Source organism: Choloepus didactylus, chromosome 23 (assembly GCF_015220235.1).
Source record: "Choloepus didactylus isolate mChoDid1 chromosome 23, mChoDid1.pri, whole genome shotgun sequence".
Lineage (NCBI taxonomy): Eukaryota > Metazoa > Chordata > Mammalia > Pilosa > Megalonychidae > Choloepus > Choloepus didactylus.
This window is the reverse complement of record NC_051329.1, coordinates 10,113,195-10,139,366: the sequence shown is the minus strand read 5'-3', so window position 1 is coordinate 10,139,366 and position 26,172 is coordinate 10,113,195. Positions and strand designations below refer to the sequence as shown.

Sequence of the window (26,172 nt, the reverse complement as noted above, 5' to 3'; positions counted from 1 at the left end):
TAAAAAAAAATCTTTTACTATTATTTCTGCTTTTCACAATAAGCCTTATCCCATGAGCCCTTGAACACAAAAAGAAAAATAGTAAAAACTAAATGAACATGACTCCAAATGCAAAAATGACTTGACCATGTACCTTTGATGTTTGAGATTTGTCACAATCCTACATGAACCAGAAGACAAGACTTCTGTCCAGTATTACAGAGGTTCCCACGATCTATCAACTGTCACACTGTAGCACTTTGACAGATGAGGATATACCAGCAATTTAAAGCACTACGGTGCCTGATTTCACATTCAAAGTTGAATCTCTTTATTCTACTTAACTCTGTATATAAATCATAGCTCATATTCCCAATACAAATATGAGGACAAAGTACAAGATGATGCAAAAGGAATGCCTTGTGATTTATTTTGCTGTGTTTCAGGAGAAGCTCAGATGATTTGAAACTGATGAAAAAATGTATTTTTGAGGCAACAAATACCAAGGATAAATCTGTTTCTAGGGAATACAGCTAACATATTAGCTATTAGTTTAAGTGAGACCATACTATACATGGGCTGCACCCAAAATTAATGCGTTATAAATAAACCAGCATTAATTATATAGAAACTAGCATTAATCATAAAGAAACCAACTACTTTTTCCCCCTTAAAAGCAGTATAAATATATGAGGGGTGTCTCGTGGCCATACAGAAATTACACTGCTATACATTCAATTTTTTCCCCCCACATATCCAGTAATGCCTCAAATGTCAAATGCTAGTGGAACAATGACCTGGAAAAAGTCCTTAAAACCAACCTCAAGCTCTCCTCAGCTTTTCTTGTCTTACATCTATCATTCTAATTGGAAAACAATTAACTATTTAGGAATTAAAAAGAAAAGTTAATCTGGAGACATTTTAAAAACTATAGGTTATCAAGATTGACTCAGTCTGGTTTAACGCATTTGGGGTGCAGTCCAGGAATCCATTTTTAAAAGTTCTCCAAATGCAGTAAAACAATATAGATACCCTCTTTTTTTTTTTTTTTTTTTGATATACCCACTTTTAAACATATACCCAAAAGAACTGAAAGCAGAAACCCCAACAGATAGCTGTACACCAGTTTTCACAGCAGCATTATTCACAATAGCTGAAAGGTGGAAACTACCCAACTGTCCATCAACATTAAGAATGGACAAACAAATTGTGGTGTATCCATACAGTGGAATATTATTCAGCTGTAAGAAATGAAACTCTCATACATGGACGAACCTTGAAAACATGTTGAATGAACTAAGTCCGACAAAAAAAAAAACAGATATAGTATGATTTCACTTATAGGAAATAACTAGAATAGTTATTCATAGAGGGAGAGTAGATTATAGATTATCAAGGAGGAAAGGAAATGGGAGATCAAAGCTGAAAACAGTTTCTGTTTGGGGTGACGGAAAACTTCTGGTAATGGATGGTGGTGATCATAGCACAGAATAGTGAATGCAACTGACACCAATGAATCGTATGCTTGAAGGTGGTTAAGATGGGATATGTTATGTTGTATATTTGTTAACACGATTAAAAAAAAATAAAATAAAATAAAAAGAAAAACCCCATGACAGTGAGGGCCCTAGCTCCCACTAAGGGCTCATGTAGAAGAGCCTTTACCATGTGCCACTTCTCTTGTGCCAAGGGTGCCACTCCTGGCCAAAGGGACCCCTAAGCCTCACAGCGCTGTGAAACGGACCACCTGAAGGTTCCCTTTTATCTGTTCCCTAGAAACTCATCTCTTTATAGAAAGGTGCTACAGCAAACATCCAAACGGTTTTAAAAATCTGCCATATTACAGTATACTCTTAGCTAGAGAGAGACCCTACCTCCCATCGTCTTGACCACACTATACCCTCATTTTACAGACAGAAAACTAAGGCTGGGAAGTAAAGGAGTCTGCCTCAGGATCCGTAACTCATGAGCAACTTTGTTTAACTTGCTGCGTGCCTCTGCTTCATACTGTTTGTCTGTAAGATTCAATTTAGGATCTGAATCTTTAGGCAGCAGGCTCTCTGAGGAATGTAAGGCTCATGAAAGTAAATATCTATGGAATACCTTCTCAACTAAGACCTAACAACTTTCCTTTGTCTGCAGGCTTCAATGAATTCCAGATAGACGGTTTTGTGCGCAATGAGTGAGAGCCTCACTGTCATGATGATCACATCTAGTGATTACCTCCCTGACAGGGCACGTCAATGCCTCCAAGGGCAAGTGATAGTGGAAATTTCTTACTCTTGCCAACGGAATGCTACGCAATTTATTCCTCCACAAATTTTTTCTCTGTCATTTTGGGTCTAGGCAGGTGTAATAAAAGAATACTCTATTTATAAACTACCTTCCATTTATATATCTAACATCTGTTGGTTCCTTAAGTCCAGAGCTCTTTAACCTAGTATCACAATAAACAGATTATTTTGAATCTGAACAAGATCCTTAAAATAATACTTCAGGGGTTTACCAGGAGTGCAAGTTAAGAGTTAGTTTAAAAAACAAAATCTAATTTACCATGACAAATCCCAAAGAGCTATTCAAATCTTCTCTAAGAGGAAACTCTATAAGAACAGAAATTGCCTCCTAAATATTATTGTTTTTAAGTTTAAATGGCTCCTGATAAAAGCAAGACATAATAGAATTAAACTAAATTACTTAAACACTTACCTGTGACTCAGAACATTATCACTATCTTTCCAATTTGAGTCATAAATTTTGTAGTCAGGCAGAATGAATGAAATTCTTCATCTGAGAAGGAGTATTTGCCTACTTAAAACTACTTCCAGGCCTCAGGGTGAGCACGGAAGGAACATTACAAATTGCCATAATATAGTACATTTGCTCTCAATCTGATTTTGGGAGTGTTATCTTTAATATGCCATATCTTTTAAACATGCCAATGTGATTATCATCTTGTTTAAAATCTTTCCATGGCTTCTTCCTACTAGACTTGAAATAAAATCTATTATCTCTACCACAGTTAACTCCCTCCAAGACCCAACTAACTGCAGCTCACCACTTACCACTCCCCCGCCCTCCAAGCTTCAGACCCAATGGTTTCAGTTCCTCAGTACTCAAATTTCTTCCCATACTGCTTCTCCTCCCTCCCAAATAGGAAGACGCTCTTCTTGAATCCTCAGACCGAATTTGTGTATCCCTTACTGCAGGTGTCTACAAAGGGCTGTCCTTGTCTTTTACAACACTCATTACATTGTGCTTCATCTGTCTTCCCCATTAGACCAAAAGTTCCATTAAGCAGAGCCACTCAATCACTTCCTGTCCCCTAGCAATATGCCTGGCACAGAATGAGTGCACAATATTTGTCAATGAAGAAACTGCACACTTTTATTTCCTTTAATACACAAGCATCAAAGACTTATGATGATAATTATCTAGTTGAAGAATGTCACAAAGCTAGTAACAGGGAAAAAAAAAAATCAAGACCCAAAGGTATCTCAAACTTAAGTGAGCTGAATGAGGTTTAATAATGGTATTTGTTTAAATTCTACATTTGGACTAAAACAAACAAAATCTATGTTAATAGAGGATTAGAGATGTAGGGAGGACAAGCACAGGTGAGAAAGACTCATTTTAGCTGGTAGGACAAAACTGGAAAAGACATTTCCCTAATCTGTAAGAGCAGATGAAGCGTCTCTACAGTATCAGACTCTATTTACATAACAGTATTCGAGTCTGGGCAGCAAAGAAGAGCTATTAAGATTGTAAAGGGTTTGAAAATAATTACAAGAGTAACTGAAAGAGCCAAGACTACTTTGGAAATAAAAATTTTAGGATACATCATACTGTTAAACATTTAAGACTCCTAGTTCTACCAAGACTTGTCACATGCTCTTGGATAAACTACAAACTTACCTCCGAAATAAGGGTTTACACATTCGTCTCTGAAGTAAGGGTTTGTACATTCCTCTACAGTTCTGAATAATCAATGATTTACCTTCAAATACCTAACAGACCATCATATGAAGAGGAATTAGATATCCAAGTTTACACATTCGTCTCTGAAGTAAGGGTTTGTACATTCCTCTACAGTTCTGAATAATCAATGATTTACCTTCAAATACCTAACAGACCATCATATGAAGAGGAATTAGATATCCAAGTGACCCAAAATAAAAAATGTATACAACAAAAGTATATTTTAGCTCATAAGGAACTATTTTATTTAAAAAATGGACTAAAAATTGCACAGCTGGCCAGAGTAGGCAAGTTTCCAGTTACGTACGTACCGGTATGTAAGAGGCAGCAGGACAGCCGTTCCTTAGAGGGTGTACAGGCAGCACAGGCACTATTCGTTTGCTAAAGCTGCCTTTATGCAAAATACCAGAAATAGACTGGCTTTTATATAAAGAGGATTTATTAAGTTACAAATTTACAGTTCTGAGGCCATAAAAGTGTCCAAACTAAGGCATCAACAAGAGGATACCTTCACTGAAGAATGGCCGATGGCATCCGGAACACCTGTCAGCTGGGAAGGCACATGGCTGGCGTCTGCTGTTCCTTTGTTCCCAGGCTGCATTTCAAAATGGCTTTCTCCAAAATGTCTGTTGGTCTCTCTTAGCTTCTTCAGCTCCTAAGCGTCAGGGTCCTCTCTTAGCTTCTCCAGAGCAAACTCTGGGCTAGCATCTCTAAACATCTCCAAGCATCTCCAAGTGTCAGCATCAGTGTCAGCTCTTAGTTTCTCTCCAAAATGCCCCTCTCTGCTGCTCTGAGCTCCTTCTGTTTGTAAGCTCTTTTATAGGACTCCAGTGATTAAATCAAGACCCACCCTGAATGGGCGGGATCCGTATCTCCATGGAAATAATTCCATCAAATGTTTCGCATGCAGTTGATTGAGTCACATCTCCATGATAAAGCTCAATCAAAAGATTCCAACCTAATCAACACGAATAAGTCTGCCCCCACAGGACTGCATTAAAGAACAAGGCTTTTTCTGGGGAACATCATCTATTCAAATCAGCACAGGCACTAAGTTAGGGTAGAGGGCATGCTACCTGGTAAACCTACCAAGATGGATTCCAGCCTTTTTCCTTTCTTAATTACAAAAGTAAACAAAGTTTATACATATATATTTATTAATGAAGTTGTAGGTTTACAGAAAAATCATGCATAAAATACACAGTTCTCATATACCACCCTACTACTAACACCTTGCATTAGTGTGGAATATTTGTTACAATTCATGAAAGAACAGTTTGTGTAACTGTACCATTAACTATATTCTATTGTTTACAATAGAGTTTGCTGTTTGTGTTCTATAGTGCTACGTTTTATCTTTAAATTTTATTCTAGTGTAACATGCATACAACCTAAAATTGCCCATTAATTACATTCATATGTTTAACTCAGTAGTGTTATGTTCACAATGCTGTGCCACCATCACTTCATTACTAAAACTTTACAATCATCCCAAATACAACCTCTGTACAACTCATGCATTAACTTCCCATTCCCCACTTCCCCACTCCCACCTCCCGATAACCTGCAATCTGTTTTCTGTCTCTGAATTTGCTTTTTCTAGATATTTAAATGGAACCACACAATATTTGCCCTTTTGTGTCTGACTTATTTCACTCAGCATGCTATCTTCAAGTTTCATCCATGTTGTTGCATGCATCCAGACTTCAATCCTTTCGATGGCTGAATAATATTTCATTGTATGCATATACCACATTTTGTTTATCCATTCATTGGTTGATGGACACTTGGGTTGCTTCCATCTTTTGGCAACTGAGAATAATGCTGCTGTAAATATTGGTCTGCAAGTATCTGTTCGAGTCTCTGCTTTCAATTCTTTGGAGTATATACCTAGAAGTGGGATTGCCAGGCCATACGGTAATTCTATACCTAACTTTCAGAGGAACCACCAAACTGTCTTCCACAGCAGCTGTACAATCTTACATTCTCACCATTAGGGAATGAGTTTTCCTATTTCTCCACATCCTCTCCCACACTTGTAGTTTTATGTGTTTTTAATAGTAGCCATCCTAATGGGTGTGAAATGATATCTCATTGTGGTTTTTATTTGCATTTCCCTAACAGCTAATGAGGTTGAGCATCTTTTCATGTGCTTTTGGGCTGTGTGTATCCTCTTTGATAAAATGTCTATTCAAGTCTATTGTCCACTCCTAAACTGGGTTGTTCAGTTATAGAAAAACTTCCTTATATACTCTGGATATTAAACCCTCACTGGATATATGCTTTGTAAATATTTTCTCCCACTGAGTAGGCTGTCTTTTCACTTTCATGGTAAAGTCCTTTGATGCACAACAGTTTTTAGTAATGTTTTTAGAAGGTGAAAATCTCACCCTTCATTCCCCTCATTCAACAAATATATGTCAAGCTATTACTATTTATCTTCTAGAGCCTATGTGTAACACTCATTAAACTTAAATTACAAACTTTCATTTACCCTAAGTATATACACAACTGTCTCATTCTTTTTTAATGGCTGCACAGAAATAATTGCTAAATATTGGAGAATGCCTATTATTCTATACCAGGCACTGCTGGAAGGGCTTTAAGGGTTACTAACTCTTAATCTTCATAAAAATTCTAAGGAAGGTGGTATTATCTTGACTCCCAGTTTTCAGGTGAGGAAATGAGGCACAGAAAGGTCACTTGACTCAAGGACACAATATTTTGTCAAAATATGCTCTAAATACCCCCCTCCCCCATTTTCATGATCATCTGGTGTTTCTCATTTTTCCTGTTACAATATCAGTAAGTGGATCAAGTTTGTGGACTTGGATTATTTCTGTAGGCTATTCATAAAGGTAGAATTTTCCTACAAATTTATATCTCCTCTAAATTTATATCCTCACCATTTCCCACACTCCCAAACATGTATTTTTCTGAACACTGCTAACACTATTTTGTTTTTTTTAATTCTTATATTATCTTCAATATAATTCATTTTAGATTTTTACATATTCAGCTATGTCAATCTTGGTTTTGTGTCACGCTTAGGAAAAGCATTTCCCATATCATAGGTCTCTTCAAGATTTTCCAAAATCTAACTGGCAGGGATGTAAAGGTTAGCACTTACTGGTCCTGTGACTCTCAGTGAGTCAAGGGAAGGAGGTCTGATTCCAGGAGATTAGCCTTTGAGTATCAGATCAAGTTTCAAATCAACTGGTCAATCAGGACCTAATGGTTAGGGAGACCTCCCAGAGTTCATTTCTCATGGTTCACAGCTACCAGGACAATGCTAAATGGCCCTAGTCTCAAACCTTTCTGTTTCTAATCCATCAACACTAACCACTTCTACTTATATAAAGCCCCATCCCAGAACTACAGAACCAAAATCTGCATTTTAACAAGATCCCCAGGTGCTTCCTATAGACATGAAGTTAGAGAAGCACTGCTCTAAAAGGGCTGACAAACTAGTGGCCAGCAAGCCAATTCTGATAGCCAAATATGATTTTTTTTATTTATTTAAAAAACCCTACAGCTACTAAGAATGATTTCTACATTTTTAGTATTGTTTAAAAAGAGATTTTGCTACAGAGAATTTATGTGCCTCATGAAGTCCAAAATACTTTCTAGCTGGCCTTTTACAGAAAAAGCATGGATATCCTACACATAGAAAAGTATGTATTCTATAGCAAGAAATGACGTGCTAAATATTTGTGAGGGAGCTTGGTAGGTATGGATTCGGTATTTGCTGAATGCTGAAAGTCAAGTCTCTCCAATCCCAACAGCTTTTTAAAAATGAAAGTCCACCTGGACTCACAGCCCAGGTAAATAAATGACATATGGCCAAATTATTTGAATCAGACATCTTTTAGAGCCAGAAAGCTCTTTGAAACAGTCTATTCCAATTATCTGACTCTGCACAGGTTAATTTACATGTCCAGTGTCATGCAGAATTAGAGTAACAACCCAGGTTTTCTCAAATGAACTGAATCTTCCTTTTATTTCACAACTTTGACTTTCCTCTTCCTTCCTCTGGAAAAGCTACTTGATACATGTTACTAAATCTCATTATGACAACTTGACTATCAAAATATGATGAAGATATTTGTAACTTCTTATAATTCATAAACATGAAACAAATCAGAATGGATTCTTTACTGCCTGCATCTTTAGCTCAAAATAATGACTTGAAATTTGTCAATGCTGTTGTGTGGATCAGCGGTTGTAACTGCTTTTATCCTTAGGTTCTTTGACATTGAATAACCATGTTACAAAATGTTTATCTGCTTTCCTCTGGGTGAAATTTTCGGTTGCTTGAAGTCTGGGGCATTATGAATAAATATATTATTAATATCCATGTTGAATGCAATAAGCCAGATACAAAAGGACAAATGTATGATCTCACTGATATGAAATAATTAGAATAAGCAAACTCAGACTCAGAAACTAGAATACAGGTTACCAGGGGCCAGGGTGGGAATAGGGAATGGGGAATTAATGTTTAATTGGTACAGAATTTCTGTTTGGAGGGATGGAAAAGGTTTGGTGATGGATGGTGGCAATGGTAGCACAACACTGAATATAATCAACACCAGTGAATTGTGTACTTGAATGTGGCTAAAATGGGAAATTTTAGGTTGTATATATGTTACTAAAATAAAAATTAAAAACAACAACCAAAAAAACCCATAAGACTGTACGAATAGTGAACCCTAATGTAAACTATGGACTGTAGTTAGTAGAGCAACTATAATATTCTTTCATCAATTGTAACAAAGGTACAAAGGTACATTAATGCCAAATGTTAGTAACAGGGGTAGGTATATGGAGTTCTATTTTCTTGCCCGATTTTTCTGTAACTCTACAAATTTTCCAATAAAACAAATAAAAAGTAAAACCTCTCTTCCTTTAAAGTCACCAAATTTAATAATTATTCTTTTTATTCCTGAATAAATCCTGAAATTGCTAGCACTACTGAACAGTTAGTCTTTATTTTAGCAACTATATAATTAATTTGTCACAGAGGATCTGAAACAAAAGCAATTTTATCTTAAGATTGTATCACCTCCATCACTTAATATAATCTTAAAATATGATTTGCTCCAGAGTATACTACAGGACAAAAGTCATCTGAGGATATTTATGTCCTCATGCTATTCGTCGACTCTGGGTTACCAAGATACAAGAAGTTTGTTTTAAACAATCCTGAGAACCATGACCTTGAGAAATCAATAAATAACCCCCGGGGCATATACCAAAACTTCCAAAATTCTAAAATTGAACTCTTATGGCTATCATAGTTTGATTTGCTTTTACAATATTAACAGATACTCCAGAAAGCTTAAAATATTGATGTTCATTTCTCATAAATTATACCTGATTGTAGTACTTTGGGTTTTCATCCATCCAAAGACATATTTTCTTGGCATTAAAATAATGGCAGAATCACCATGGCTTCAGAAGATGAACATGTGGGTCCCTTTCTCTACATCTGTCAAATCAACTTTATTAAGCTCCTGAGTTATAGATATAACAGGAAATGCTAAGGTTTACATAAGCATTTCATATACATGCTTACTCTGTGGAAAGGTTTTAGCTGATAGAGCAACACCTAAAATTTAATTTCCTTAGCTCCCTGTATCCCCCAATCCCAAATAAAAACCATCCAGTCCAGTCTAGCCTTCAGGAAATTCAGTGGAACCATCCTTTCAGAAACATGTGTTTTATGACCTAAAATCACTTCCTTTCTGCAAGTATCAAAATGGCAAATACGTACTTGCTTTCATTTTCAAGAGTTCACAATATTCTCCAGTTTTTCTAGCTATCAGAAAGAACCCACATCCCCAATTACATAATTTAAATGAAAATTACCATGTCTAAAAAGCTCAATTCATGGTATTTAGTTTCTTTCTTTTTTTTTTTTAAATTATTGAGGCTTGTTTTATGTCCCAGCATATGGTCTATTCTGGAGAAAGTTCTGTGACCACTAGAGAAGAATGTATATCCTTGTGATTTAGGATGTAATGTTCTATATATGTCTGTTAAATCGAATTCATTTATCAGATTGTTTAGGTTTTCAATTTCCTTATTGGTCTTCTGTCTGGTTGATCTAGCTATAGGGGAGTGATGTGTTGACGTCTCCCACAATTATTATGGAAACATCCATTGCTTCCTTTAGTTTTGCCAGTGTTTGTCTCATGTATTTTGTGGCACCATGATTGGATACATAAACATTTATGATTGTTATTTCTTCTTGTTGACTTGCCCTTTTTGTTAGTATGTAGTGGCCTTCTTTGTCTATCCTAACATCTTGCATTTAAAGTCTATTTTATCTGAGACTAATATTGCTACTCCTGCTTTCTTTTGGCTGTAGATTACATGAAGTATTTTTTCCATACTTTCACTTCCAATTTCTTTGTGTCCCTGTGTCTAAGATGAGTCTGTGGTATGCAACATATCGATGGTTCATGTTTTTTTAATCCATTCTGCCAATCTTTATCTTTTAATTGGGGAGTTTAATACATTTACATTCAATGTTATTACTATGAAGGCATTTCTTGAATCAGCCATCCTATCCTTTGGTTTATGTTTGTCAGATATATTTTTCCCCCCTCTCCCTTAATGTCCTTCATTGAACCAATATTGAGTCTCCTTAGTACTGAAACTTTCTCCATCTCTCTCTCTCCTTTCTTTGTTTCTCTGGACTCCCTTTAGTATCTGAAGTAGGGCAGGACTTTTATTAGCAAAACCTCTCAGCATTTGTTTGTGAAAATTTTAAGCTCTCCTTCAAATATGAAGGAGAGCTTTGCTGGATAAAGTATTCTTGGCTGAAAATTTTTCTCTCAGGATTTTAAGCAGGTCATGCCACTGCCTTCTCGCCTCCATGGTGGCCGCTGAGTAGTCACTACTTAGTCTCATGTTGTTTCCTTTGTATGTGGTGAATTGCTTTTGTCTTGCTGCTTTCAGAACTTGCTCCTTCTCTTCAGTATTTGAGAGTATGATCAGAATAGGTCTCGGAGTGGGTTTATTTGGATTTATTCTATTTGGAGTTTGCTGGGCATTTATGCTTTGTGTATTTATATTGTGTAGAAGGTTGGGGAAGTTTTCCCCAACAATTTCTTTGAATACACTTTCTAGACCTTTACCCTTCTCTTCCCCTTCTAGGACACCAATGAGTCTTAAATTTAGACGTTTTATTTTATCTATCATATCCCTGAGGTCCATTTCCATTTTTTAATTTTTTTTCCCCATTCTTTCTTTTGTTCTCTCATTTTCCACTCTGTGGTCCTTGAGGACGCTGACTGATTGTTCAACTTCCTCCAGTCTTGTACTAAGTATCCAGAATCTTTTTAATTTGGTCAACCGTTTCTTTTATTTCCATAAGATCATCTATTTTTTTATTTATTCCTGCTATTTCTTCTTTATGCTCTTCTAGGGTCTTCTTCATGTCTTTTATATCCTGTGCCATGCTCTCCTTCATGTCCTTTACACCCTGTGCCAAGCTCTTGTTGCTTGTCTTTAGTTCTCTGATTAATTGCTCCAAGTACTGTGTATCCTCTGATCTTTTGATTTGGGTGTTTGGGTTTGGGTTATCCATATCATCTGGTTTTATCATATGCTTTAAAAATTTCTGTTGTTTTTGGCCTCTTGGCATTTGCTTTACTTGATAAGGTTCTTTTAGGATATGCAGGATTATTCAAAGACAAATCTCTAATTTGTCAGATCTACAGCTTGGTGACGTACATTTTCTCTAACTAACCAGCAGGTGGTGTCTGTGAGTCACCTATTCCCCTCAAGTCAGTTCTCCCCAACTTTGTCTTTGTGGTGTGTGGGGGTCTGATTCTTGTGGGGTCTGATTGGTGCACCAAGTTTGGGTGTGTTGCTGATGCTGTCTGCCGTGAATGTGGGGCATGCGTCTGAGCAGTTAGGAAGGGAGGACAGCTTTAAAAATCAAACCTCCCAGGTGTTCCTGGAGATTTAAGGCTGTTGCAAGAGTCTAAACCTTTATTTCAGTCTTGCCACAGATCGTCTCTGCCACTGACCTTGGTATTGGCATATGGTCCCCAGGATTTCCGAGTGGGTCCCTCTTCCAAGCTGTGCCCTTCTAGGGCCTCTGCTGAGAGACGGTTGTCTACGTCACAAGTGCGCACCGTCCCTCAAGAAAAGTTCTGGGCCACCGGGCTGTGTAGGTGTGTTCGCAGCCTGCTGTAAGGATGGCTGAGTGGGGCATGCCAATTTCCCCCTTTTCTCACAGCTCCACCTTCCCAGCTCCGGGACAATTAGCTGTGGGTGCGCGAAAGGCTCTTGTCCATGCCCGACACTGTGGTGTATGCACGTGCTGCTGGAAACACCCCCTATCACACTGGGGCTTCTTGGTGCAGCTCTGGGCTGTGGCCCTGTCTCTGGGCAAGAGCGTTCCCAGCCTACTGGGAAGATGGCTGCAGGGGCGTGGTTATTTCCCCTTTTGGCTCACCTCTGCCTGCCTTGCTCTGAGACAATCAGCAGCGGGTGTGCAAAAGGTTATCTTCTACGCCACATATTGAGGCGTTCGCACAGCCCGTTCCTGCCGCGCTTCACTGTGTGGTTCTTGTTGCCGTATCTGCAGCTGCTTTTGGGTTTTTTAAAAAAGAACTAGTCCGCCTCCAAACGCCAACCCTCAGTTTCCTCACACCACAGCGTAGCTGCCGGATATTCCATGGCTTACTCACTCATTTCAGAACACAGACTCCCGGTTTCACCAAGTGCACGTTCCCCGTGGATTTAGCATACCTTGTCCAACTGGTGCATCGCTGGAACTGGCATTCTGGGTCACTTTCTGACTTTTATCTAGTATTTTTCACAGAGGTGTTTTTTTGCCCTGTCTCTCCTAGCCGCCATCTTAGGTTCTCCATGCTATTTTATTATCCTTTGGGCTGTGTAGAGAATAACACTTTTACCCCCAAAACTTAAGATCTGCATTTAGAAAGGAAGTTCACTTCTATAGTTTCACACACTGAATTACTGGGCTAAATGCCAACTTTCAAGGTCAGATTATTAATCCAAATGTAAGTGGAATTTAAGTCAAAAACCTCAAATATATAGTCTTTAAAAAATCTTAATAAGCATTTTTATCTGGCTCAGGTCAAGTAATCACAATACACGCTCCCAAAGGGTTCCATACACTCCACCGTAAATGCCTCGGCATTATGTCATCCCCAAATTCAATGACCCGCTGGTCCTAGTTACCAAACAAATCTATCATTTGGATATCAGTTTACAATCTGCGTGACACTGATTACGTGCTTCAACTTGGCGGGCCTGGGCTGGGGGACCTGATCAGCCCCTGGGGAGGGTGGTGGGCACGGGCGACAGCGCCCTCCACAGCCCCGCGGGCCTGGGAAAGTGAGGCCGGAGGCAGGCCCCATTTCCTCACCCAAAATACCACTGTTAGGGGAGGCTTGCCGGAGGGAACCGCCTTTTCCCCACCCCCTTATCTTGCCCGGACACTCCCCGTTGCCAGTGCAACTCCCATTACCACCAGTGCGCATACATTGTTGCCAGACACCGTTACCGGAGCAACTCTCGCCCCTTTTCAATCAACCTCCGCGCCCTCTCAGAACCAATCCAAGCCTTTAACCTCTACAGCTACCCCGCCCTCTAAACGCCCGATATAAGCTTGTACTCTCCCCTAATAAAGGCTCTCTCTTGGCTTCTTCACCCTAGAAGAACCGTGTCCCGCTTGTTCCTTTCTCGCCGCCCTCCATACTTTGCACGCCTACGCCGGGGACCGGGCCCAGTCCCCCGCCTCGCCCTCGCCTCCGGGAAAGAGCCCCCGCCGCCGGTACTCTCCAAGCAATCCTGAGAGCCTAGGATTTGGCAACCGGCCGCCACCTCCCCCCCCCCCAGACGAGTCAACTGCGACCGCAACTGGCGCCCAACGTGGGGCCCCTGGAATTAAAAGTCCTCTCCACGCAGCGGTCCAGTAAAACCACCCGCTCGCCCGGACGCCTCTCCAGCTCCCCTTCTCCTCGCCTGCAAAGTAAGGGCCGCCTCTCCCTCGCCGCCCCGCGGAGCCGCCTCTCCCTCGCCGCTCCACGTCCGGAGCCGCCTCTCCAACGCCGCTCCGCGCCCGGGCCGCTCTTCCTTTCCCGCGTTAACCTAACTCTTACCCCCGACTACCTTTCGTCTTCTCTTCCTATGTCCCCCCATTCCTCCTAACACTCTTCCTCCAGTAGCTTTCCCTCTTCCCCTCCATTACTTTGCTGTAGTCCTTTGTGTCTTTGTTTCTTTGTTTGGCGCGGTGTGCCTCTTTGCGACCGCCCCCCCCCAAACTGCTCTCGCTACTAGAGGCTCCTGCCTTCTATTCTCGCCGTCTCCTTCGGCCTCGCGACCACGGTTTACCTCATTTTCTTTACTCAATAATCAACCCCCCTTTTTCTTTTCTCACTCCGCTATGGGTAATCGTCTATCTGCACGCCAAGCACCCCAAGTTCGTGCTCTGGCTGGTCTCCTAGACACACATCGCTGTAAGGTGTCTGTCCGGCAGCTGCAAGTATACTGGGACCTCCTGCTGCCCTTTAACCCATGGCTCACCACTTGCCATCTTTGGGACCCTGTTACTTATGATCGCCTTATTGATCGGGTCACCAACGCCATGGAACATGAGAGCAAGCGCTTCCCTCCCGGCTTGCTCCCCACCTTAATAACCGTCCGCTCCTGCCTTCAAGGCTCCCTCCCCCCTGATCGAGGCCCCATTAAATCCAAGGAGGCCCTATCAACCCAGTCAACAAATTCAGACAGCGATACTAATGTAGACCACGATTCGGACACAGAGTCCTTAGTCGAGCAGATTAACAACGCGCTCGAAGTGACTCCCAAAAAACAAAATAACACTGAGCCTCGCCAAGATGGCGAACTTCCTCCTCCTCCTTCTTCTTCCATCGAGGGGAGGAAGTGCTCCGGCGATGACGTCAGCCCTAAGCTGGGCCGAAAACCGCAAGCGCTTTACCCCGCCCTTTCACAGGGCGGAGCTAGTCCACCATCTTATGCCTTAGCCACTCCCACCGCGCCGCCGTCTTGCGACGCTTGGGGCCTCCCACTTCCGCCTCCCCCTCCGTCAAGCTCCCCCTCGGAGCCGCTACCGGCAGCTACCGCCGCTCCTCCCACCCTGCCGACTAACAACCCCTGGCTGCCTTCTACACCTCAAGGCAACCCTTGGAGCAACGCTCCCCCTACCCCCACTCCCGTGCCAGGCCCTCTGCAAGCGCGTCCTCCTTTCTCTCGTGCTTTTCGCTGCTTTCCTCTTAACCTTACCCCCACACCGCAAAAACCGTACGACTGGTATCCCATTGACTCAGATACTATCAAGCAGCTTCGCAGGGCCGTCAAGGAGGACGGGTTAGGTAGCCCATACGCTTCTCAAATACTGCAGGATCTCGGCATGGACTTTTGCATCCCCCAAGACTGGGCCTCGCTTGCCCGTTCCATTCTTAACCCCGGCCAGTTTGTTGATTGGCGTGCTCACTTCCAGGCGGAAGCAGCTAAGCAAAGTGAGCAAGACGCAGCCACTGGAGTCTATCATCACCCCAAAGCTTACTTGGGCACGGGAGCGTTTATAAATGCATCTGCTTATATTAATGCACCTACCACCTTTTGGCCTATCCTTCGGGAAATCGCCTTGCGAGCTTTTGCCAACTGCTCCGCCTGTCGGCCTAATAAATTCACCAAGCTCTTCCAGGAGCCGAGCGAGCCTTTCGCCACCTTTGTCTCCAGAGTCGAAGAAACCTGCGCTCAAAAGCTCTCACCTTAGGACCCTGCATTATCCGCAAAATTGTCCAGCTTGTAAGGAAACAAACGGATGCTATTTTCTCCTCGTTCGTGCAAGTCCAGTACCAGCGACTCGCCACCTCTGACGCTCTCTACTCCGAGATGACAACCAACCCTCCGCGACCTCACCGCCACCGGTCAACCCGCCGACCGCGAGGCCCTTCTCGATCGTCTGAACATCGCACCAACCTCGAGCTCCAGCTTCTCTGAACCTCCAACTTTAAACCCCCCACCCTCGTCCATCCCGCAAGCAGCAAGGCCCCTGTCGAGTGCCCGGGCGCCACACCAACGCCGAGCTCCAGCCTCGCTGAGCCACCGTCAACCCCTTTTTCCCCTCCCCGGCCTCCCCCTTCCCTCATCCCTTAGCGGGCCTCTCCGGTAAGCTTCTTCCTTTAATTAGAAAAGAAGGGGGAAATGCGGGACACTGATTACGTGCTTCAACTTGGCGGGCCTGGGCGACAGCGCCCTCCGCAGCCCCCCGGGCCTGGGAAAGTGAGGCCGGAGGCAGGCCCCATTTCCTCACCCAAAATACCACTGTTAGGGGAGGCTTGCCGGAGGGAACCGCCTTTTCCCCACCCCCTTATCTTGCCCGGACACTCCCCATTGCCAGTGCAACTCCCATTACCACCAGTGTGCATACATTGTTGCCAGACACCATTACCGGAGCAACTCTCGCCCCTTTTCAATCAACCTCCGCGCCCTCTCAGAACCAATCCAAGCCTTTAACCTCTACAGCTACCCCGCCCTCTAAACGCCCGATATAAGCTTGTACTCTCCCCTAATAAAGGCTCTCTCTTGGCTTCTTCACCCTAAAAGAACCGTGTCCCGCTTGTTCCTTTCTCGCCGCCCTCCATACTTTGCACGCCTACGCTGGGGACCGGGCCCAGTCCCCCGCCTCGCCCTCGCCTCCGGGAAAGAGCCCCCGCCGCCGGTACTCTCCAAGCAATCCTGAGAGCCTAGGATTTGGCAACCGGCCGCCACCTCCCCCCACCCCAGACGAGTCAACTGCGACCGCAACAATCACCGTGAAAAGCTACCAAAACTGACCATACAGAGCATACTGATGCTCTAAAAATTAGAACTGTGACCTGGCTTCCACTACATTAATAAAGGACATGTAAAAAATCCAAACCTAATGCCATACTTAATAGCGAAAGAATGAATGCTTTCCCTTCTAAAATCAGAAACAAAACAAGGAGGTCCACTCTCCTCAGTTCTATTCAACATTGTACTAGAATTTCTAGTCAGAGCAATTGGGCACGAGGAAGAAATAAAAGGCATCCGGACGGAAAAGGAAGAACTATTTCTATTTGAAGATAATATGATCATGTATATAGAAAACAGGATACTAAGGTTTCCACACAAAAAAATTTATAGAATGTTTTCAGCAAGGTTGCAAGACACAAAATCAATACAAGAAAATCAATTGTATTTCTATACACTAGCAGCTTTCAAAAATGAAATTAAGAAAACAATTCTATTAATAAAAGTTTCAAAAACAGCAAAATTTGAAAGATTTCACAAAAGTAGAAGACTTGTACACTGACAACAAACATTGCTGAAAGAAATGAAAGGAGGATCTAAATAAATGGAAAGACATCTCATGTTCATGAACCAGAAAGATGGCAATATTACTTAACCTGATCAATAGATTCAGTATAATTTTTATCAACATCCCAGCTGATTTTTTTTTTTTTTTGCATAAATTGACAAGCTAACCTTAAAATTCACATGGAAGTGCAAGGGACCTGTAACAGCCAAAGCAATTATGAAAAAGAAAAAGTTGGAGGACTCACATTCCTTCTACAGTAATAGAGACAGGATGGTACTAGCATAAGGTCAGCCATACAGGTCATGGTCAATGGAACAGAATTCAGATTCTAGAAACACTTACATTTAAGATCAGGTGATTTGACAAGGGTGCTAGGCCAATTCAATGAAGAAAGAACAGCCTTCTCAACAAACAATGTTGAGAAACCGGTTATCCATATTTGCAAATGAATGAAATTGGACCCCTACCTCAAACCATATACAAAATCTTCAGGTGTTAGGATTAGGAAACAGTTTCTTAGATATGACAACATAAGCACAAATCACAAAAGACAAAACAAACAGAAATTCATCAAAATTAAACTTTTTGTGCTACAAAGGACACCATCAAGGAAGTGAAAAGACAACTCACAGAATGGGAGAAAGATTTTGCAAATCACCTATCTGGTAAGGGATTTATATCCATGATATACATAAGAACTCTTAACAACTCAATATTAAAGACATCCCAACTAAAATAGACAAAGGGATTTGCATAGCCATTTTGTATAAAGATGACACAAAATGGCCAATAAGCACACGAAAAGATGCTCAGCATTAGGAAATTAGGGAAATCAAAACCACAATGAGATACTGGTCTATGGCTAAAAACAAAACAAAACAAAACCACACATTTGGAATGATGGAAGTGTTCTGGTAATGGGTGGTGGTGACTGTAATCAACAGCACTAAAATATATTATCTGAATGCAATCAAAAGGGGAAATATTAAATTGCATATATAGTAACAGAATAAAAAAAAAAAAGAAAATTCATGGAACTACACTACACAGTACACCCTAAAAGTTAAACCATGGATTATAGTTAATGGGACAATTATTAAAATGTGCTATCATCAGGAGGGGAAGACAGCAGCATAGAGAGGAGTCGAAGCCAGTTAGTCCCCCTGGAACAACTAATAAACAACCAGGAACTACTAGTGAATAATCAGGAATAACTGCTGGGGGACAAACGTGACTGTCCACACATCATACACCAGCCTGGCTTGGGGAGGATGCCTGAGATCACAGCATAAAATCTGTAAGTAAAGACTGAGGACTCGAGCCGAGAGCCCCTCCCCCATGGCAGCCTGAACTGCAAAGCCTCACTGTGATAGAGAGCAGTACTCTCCTAGCAAGCAAATACACCTTGGCCCAGCTTCAACTGAAGTTTTAATTAACAAATGCTGACTGCTCAATACCAGCTACGAATCCCCAACAAGCAGACAGAGGCTTTTGGTGACGACTGACCTTGGAGAGCCAGAGGACCTCTCTAGGAGGAAGGGGGACTCCAGAGGACCGGGTGATGTTTCTTGCCAATAGATGAAACTAAGGGTGGCCACGGACTGGCCCTGAAGGGGGGCTTTCTGTCCCTTTTTCAATTCAGTGGAGAAAGCCTCAGCCATTTTTAGTTCCCAGTGCTCTGACCCAGACAAGGGTGGAGATAGCAAAGGCAGAGAGACTATGTGAATGCAAATGATATCTCCCCACAGAGTGTATTTTCCCTAAGAGGAAAGAGGTGGTCCCAAGCTCTACCACCCGCCTTCCACTGAGAACCAGACTCAGAGCCTGGGGGAAAACAGCCACAGGCCACACCTCCTTACACCAGTCTGGAGTGACAGGCTGACAGGCGCCACCTGCTGGGCAGAAAAGTACAGTGACTTGAGGCCTCAAAAGGTGCATCAATCTTCTAAGATTCACCCTTAGAGAGACATGATACTATTGCCTCCTGAGACCTGAACCCGTTCTGGTCTGGGAAAACCTGATTGGGGTAACCAAGGAAACCAGATGCCTAGACAACAGAAAACTACAACCTACACTAAGAAAAAGAAACTTATGGCCCAGTTAAAGGAACAAACCTACACTTCAACTGACATACAGGAATTTAAATAACTAATGCTAAATCAATTCAAAAAGCTTAGGGAAGATATGGCAAAAGAGATGAAGCATATGATGAAAACACTGGGTGTACAAAAGGTAGAAATCGAAAGTTCAAAAAAACTGGCAGAATCTATGGAAATGAAAGGCGCAACACAAGAGATGAAAGAAACAATGGAGACATATAACAGCAGATCTCAAGATGCAGAAGAAAACACTCAGAAACTGGAGAACAAGACACCTGAAAGCCTACAGAGAAAAGAATGGAAAAATATGAGCAACGTCTCCAAGAACTGAATAACAACATGAATCGCAGGAATGTATGTGTCATGGGTGTCCCAGAAGGAGAAGAGAAGGGAAAAGGGCAGAAGCAATAGAGGAAATAATGAAAATTTCCCATCTCTTATGAAAGACATAAAATTATAGCTCCAAGAAGTGCAGCATATCCCAAAAAGAACAGCTCTGAACAGCCCTACACGAAGACACTTAATAATCAGATTATCAAACATCAAAGATAAAGAGAGAATCCTGAAAGCAGCAAGAGAATAGCGATTTATCACATACAAAGGGAGCTTGATAAGACTATGTGCTATTTCTTTTTCTTTTCTTTTCTTTTTTTTTTTTTTTTTACAAAGATTAGCCATATAGCAAATTTAATCAAAATCAATAAAGTCCTTGAACTGGGATAAATAGACAAAACACTAGGGGTCTTGGTGTGTGTTTTTTGGGTTGTGTTTTGGTGGTTTATGAGTTGTTCAATTAGTGAAGCCAGAATACAGCAAATGTAGTAAAGTATAACAGGATTTTGTGGTAACTTTTTAAAAATTGCTTATATAGTGTCCTGTATTCTCTTGATCTGTGTGAATTAATCTTGTGCCTTGAAAATCAGTACCTTCCAAAGGAACATAATTTAAAAGTTCTGCATACTTAGTAGTGTTTTCTCAATCTATATGTGCTATTTCTTAACAGAAACCATGGAGGCAAGAAGGAAGCGGGGTGATACATTTAAGATACTGAAAGAGAAAAACCACCAACCAAGAATCCTGTATCTGGCAAAATTGTCCTTCAAATATGAGGGAGAGCATAAAATATTCTCTGACAAACAGACAATGACAGAGTTTGTGAATAAGATACCTGTTCTACAGGAAACACTCAAGGGAGAAAACTACAGACAGACAGGAAAAGAAGGGATTGAGAGGTCTGGAACACAATTGTAGGAGTTAGTAGCACAGCAATGTAAGTACACTGGACATAGATGACTGTGAGTAAGGCTGAAAAAGGAAGGTTAGGAGCATGTGGGACAGCAGAAGGAAAGTGGGAAGATAAACACTGGGACTGTATAACTCAGTGAAACCTAGGGTGCTCAACGATTGTGATAAAAGGTACAAACATGTTTTTACATGAAGGAGAATAAATGAAGGTCAACATTGTAAGGTGTTAAAAATAGGCTGTGACTGGGGGTAAAATACAATCAATGCAAACTAGAGACTATAATTAACAGAGACATCGTATTACGCTTCCTTTAACGTAACAAAGGCAATATACCAAAGCTAAATGCATGGCGGGGGGGGGGAGACATATGGAAGGGGTATGGGACTCTTGGCATTGGGGATATTGTCTCTTTATTCTACTTTGGTTTAATGCTACCTTTCCTTTCATTACTGTCATGTTTTGTTTTTTTTTTCCTCTTTTTTTTTCTTTTGTCTCTCTACCATCTTTGACTCTTCCTCCTTTATGGAAGAAATGGAGATGTCCTTATACAGACAGTGGTGATGGTGGTGAACACATAAATACATGACTATACAGGGAACCATCAATTGTTTATTTAGTACTGAATGCATGGTGTGTGAACAAAACCATCTTTAAAAAAATGGGTTGATGAGAAACCTTGAGGGCACTATATTGAGTGAAATAAGACAGACACATAAGGACACAAGGTCTCACTGATATGAACTAGTTATAATATATAAACTCTTAGACATGAAATTTAAGTTACCAGGATATAGAACGGGGCTAAAGAATGGGGAGCAGTTGCTTATTATGAGCAGAATGTTCAACTAGCATGAACTTAAACTTTTGGAAGTGGACAGAGGTGATGGTAGCACGTTGTGAGAATGACTAACAGTGCTGAATGGTGTGTGAAGGTGGTCGAAAGGGGAAGCTCTGAGTCACATATTTCACCAGAAGGAAAGCTGGAGGTTAAAAGATGGGAATGTATAAAACAGTGAATCTTGTGGTGGACAATCTCCGTGATTAACTGTACAAATATGAGAAATCTCTCTCATGGATTAGAAAAAATGTATGACACTATAACTAGAAGTTAATAATAGAGGGGCATATAGGAAAAAATATATACCTATTGCAAACTATATACTACAGTTACTAGTATTTTATCACTCTTTCATCAACAGTAACATAGTATACCAATACTATGAATCAATAATGGAGAGGGGGTAGTTAGGGGTATGGGAGGATTTGAGTTTCCTTCTTTTGTCTATTTCTTTTCTGGAGTAATGGAAATGTTCTAAAAATTAAAAAAAAAAAATTGTGATGATGGATGCCTAGCTGCATAATGGTACTGTGGGCAACTGATTGTACACTTTGGATCTTTGGATAATTGTATGGTTTGTGAACAGTCTCAATAAAAATAAATAAATAAATAAGAAAAATGTGCTATCATCAATTGTAACAAATGTTCCACACCAATGCAAGGTGTTAATAATAGAGTGCTTTATAGAAATCCTGTATTTTATGCATGATTGTTCTGGAAAGGCACCACTTCTCTAATAAAGAAAAAAAAAAAAAACACTAGTAAGAGCTCGAAGGATGTAGAGAAATTGGAACTTTCATACATTGCTTGTGGAAATGTAAAATGATTTCAACCACTTTGGAAAACAGTTTGTCAATTCCTTGAAATGTTAAATACTGAGTCCGTATATGACCTGGCAATTCCATGTCTAGGTATGTACACAAAACAAATGAAAACATGTCCACCCAAAAACCTATACGTGAATTTTCACAGCAGCATTATTCATAATAATAGCCAAAAAAGTAGAAACAATCCAAATGTTTAACTGATGAATGGATACATATGGTATATCCATACAATGGATTATTAGGCTATAAAAAGGAATGAAATACTGATACTTGCTACAACATGAATGAATCTTAAAAATATGCCAAGTTAAAGAAGCCAGTTCAAAAGGTCGCATATCGTATAATTCTGTTTGTATATTTTGACCAGAATAGGCAAATCCAGAGATAGAAAGCAGATCTGCTGTTACCAGGGGCTGATGGGAGGGGCTAATGGGAAGTAACTACTAGTGGGTATGAGATTTTCTTTTGGGGGATGAAAACGTTCTGGAATTACACAACATTGATGATTACACAATTCTGAATATACTAAAAGTCATTGAATTGTACACTTTAAAAGGGTGAATTTTATGAGAATTATAGCTCTATGAAACTGGTGCTTAAAAAATTGCAACCTGGGCCTCTGACTGATACACTGAAATATGACTGATAAACATGCTACATATACATTTTATTAAGTACGTTGTACATTACTATCAAATTAACTGCAGGAGAAGGCAGAGGCAAGTCACAAAGACTCAGTTTCCTTAAGTATTTGTAAACATGAATTGTAAAATGTGAATAGCAGAGTGGTTGATAGTTAAAAAGCCAAGCATCTGCAAGCTCTGTATCAGTTATCTGACATTTACCTTAAGCTAAGCTGTCATTACTGAAGGCATAGACTTGAATTTTCTGTTCTGCACAGACGCTGCACAATAAGCATGTTCTTATTAGCTGAACCTACACCCTTTTCTGATTCAAGTTTCATTATTCACTGGGAGCTTCTTATATGCTTAGAAAGATTACAATGGGCAAAGCGACAGTTTTGCCCTTGAGGTGCTCACTGCTAGTAGTAGTGTGACAACAGTGTTTAATAAAATGCCCATATCTACTTAAGACTAGCTATCACCTCTGCCCTGTTTTCCTCAATCACATGGTTGAAATTCAAGAAGAATCATACACAAGAGCCTAATATCAAAGCACTGCATGATTTTTGAAATTAGTAACACGGGGGGGAAGCTGGAGGATGAAAGTGGTAAGTACTGAGGACATGTTAGCACTCCCCATGAAGAATTCAGAAACAGGGGAAAGGAGAATGGATTTAAATGTGTGTATTGCTTAGAACAGTTATTAGTATAGTAGTTTATTCACCTAAGAAAAGAGATTTAAACATCTTTTTTTTTTATACTAAAGTCATTTTTTTTTTTTTTTAATTAAAAAGGATACTCCAAAGACTGGAAAACTTAGGAACCTTAGGTTACACACACTATGGCTCAACCATCAGTTATCTTTCCTAAACTATCAAATGCAACATTTAAGCTAATTACAAAAATATACTACATAAGTTCCTTTCTTCCTCATTTATCTTGCATTCCTATTCCATTTAGTCCATAAAGGTTTCTGTAAACATTTTTCATTCGAAAGTATCCTACTGTTCTCCCAATCATATTTCTCTGAATTAAAAATGTATATAAATTGAAATAAAAATTCTACTTAAAGGGAATGAAATTTCACACTGGGCAAGAAAGGTCAGGAAAATCGGGGTTGTAACCAAAGTTTTGCCACTGAGAGATCTGTGTATTGAGCAAATTAACAAACTACATAATATGGCCAACCTCTCAAAAAAGATCAGGCAAGTTTGGTGGTATTGAAAACTGGTGGGGCAGGGGAAGGCCTGTATTACTGCAGCATAAGGGAGTGGCATAAGATGAAGTCAAAAAAAGAAACAATGTAGATCTTTTTGTCAAAGAAAGGGTTTTGTGTTACATTTCAGAGACAATGGGGAAGACACTAAAGGATTTTAGCAGGTAAATAAATGACAAGACCTTTAAGAAACCACTCCCGCTGCTGTATGAAGAAGACAACGGGCTATGGCAGGCCCAGTGCAAGTTATGGTTGGACTGGTGTGGTGACTGAGGAAATGGAGAAGTTCACCAATTTGGGTATATTTTGGAGACAGAATCAATCAACCAGTCTTAGAGCTGGATTAGCATACAGGAGGGAAGAATAAGGATGACTCCCAGGTTTCTCAGTTAACTAAGTGGTTAGAGTGACTTCCTGAGATCAGAAAGACTACAGAGGATTCAAAGGAAAACTGAAAAAAGAAGCTCCTACTTCAAAGAGAAGCCGACCCTAGTGTTAATTTCTTCAAAGGGGAAGATGCCTTGAGGCATTAAATTCACACTTTCTTCTGAAGCTGTTTACCATTGCCATCTGCCGATGCAAAACAGGGATACACGCTTTGGAGACTCTAAGTCTTCAAAACAGGTTCAATACATTGAAATAGCCTAAATAACATTAAAATGTTTAAAACGGTCTTAGTTTATATCACCAGATGAAGCTGCAGAACTGGAAAACACGCAAACACACACACATGGAATCATAAACATGTATTTAAGCAACGTTATCTGCAACCCCACCTAGTAAATACAAATTTGTGGAAAGACAGCTATTTTCCTCAGTGCCTTCCTCGGGCCCTAGCAGCACCACCACACAGGGCAGAAACCGGCATGAGAAACCCTGCCAGCTCTCCTGACCCTGTAACCTATGCCTGCTCATCTCATCCCCATTCCCCATCTAACTCAAATATTCTTTGCTTTAAGAAACACTATAGTATATCCTGTATATATATATATATATACACACACAGAATATGTATGCATAGACTGTATGCTTTATATCAATGCTAAATTTCCTGAACTTGACAATCATACTGAATGTGGTTACATAACTGACTATTCTTAGTAAATATACCTGAAAGTATTAAGTATTCAAGCAGCATGTACACAACCTATGCTCAAATGTTCAGCAGATAGATGGACTGATAGTTAGATACAGACAGAAAGACATAACATGTAGCAGAATACTAAAAGTTGGTAAATCTGAGTATCTCTGTAGGGCATACACTGGAGCTCTCTATATCAATTTTGTATTATTTTTCCAACTGTCCTGTAATTTTGAAATTATTTCAAAATAAAAAGTTAAAAAAAAATGCACCGAAGAACATTGGGATGATTGGGAATATCTGAATAAGGCTAGATTACAGTATACCAATTTCCTCATTTTGATCACTGTACTGGGATTATGTAAGGGAATCTCCTCAATTTTAGGAAATAAACACTGCTCTATTTTGGAGTAAAAAGGCATCATGTCTGTAACTTACTCTAAAATAGTTTAGACTAAACTGTGTACATATAGATAAAGAATGATAATGCACATGTGATAAAGTGTTAACATGTAGAATCTGGGTGAAGGCTACATGGGAATTCTCTTACTATTCTTGCAGCTTTAAAGTCTGAAATTACAGTAAAATAAAAAGTTAAAAAAAAACCCGAATGGCTAAAACACTTATTCTGACTTGTACTTGTGTTACCATTATTCTTAAGCTATTAAATCATTTATACACACATACTTTGCCATCCTAGGTAATCAATTTATTCATGTATATGCAGCATCATTCTTTTTTCTGGAAGAACTACAAGAATTATCTAGAGAACACCTACAACAAGAACACCTGCAACAACACTTTCTTTTCAGAGGCCAAATCTAGTGCATAAGCCAAGAGATGCAGTGATTTCAATAATCTTCACTGAAGTAATTAAGGTAATAAGGACAAAGCACATCTTCCCCAGAGTTGGTCTGTTATTATGAGACAA

At 40.3% G+C, this 26,172-nt stretch overlaps 1 protein-coding gene across 2 annotated transcripts in view; it reads right to left on the bottom strand.

Annotated features, from left to right (window-relative positions):
* ATP2A2 (ATPase sarcoplasmic/endoplasmic reticulum Ca2+ transporting 2) overlaps positions 1 to 26,172 on the bottom strand; it is a 69,956-nt gene that overhangs the window by 30,788 nt on the left and 12,996 nt on the right. The gene's annotated exons all lie outside the window — the stretch shown is intronic.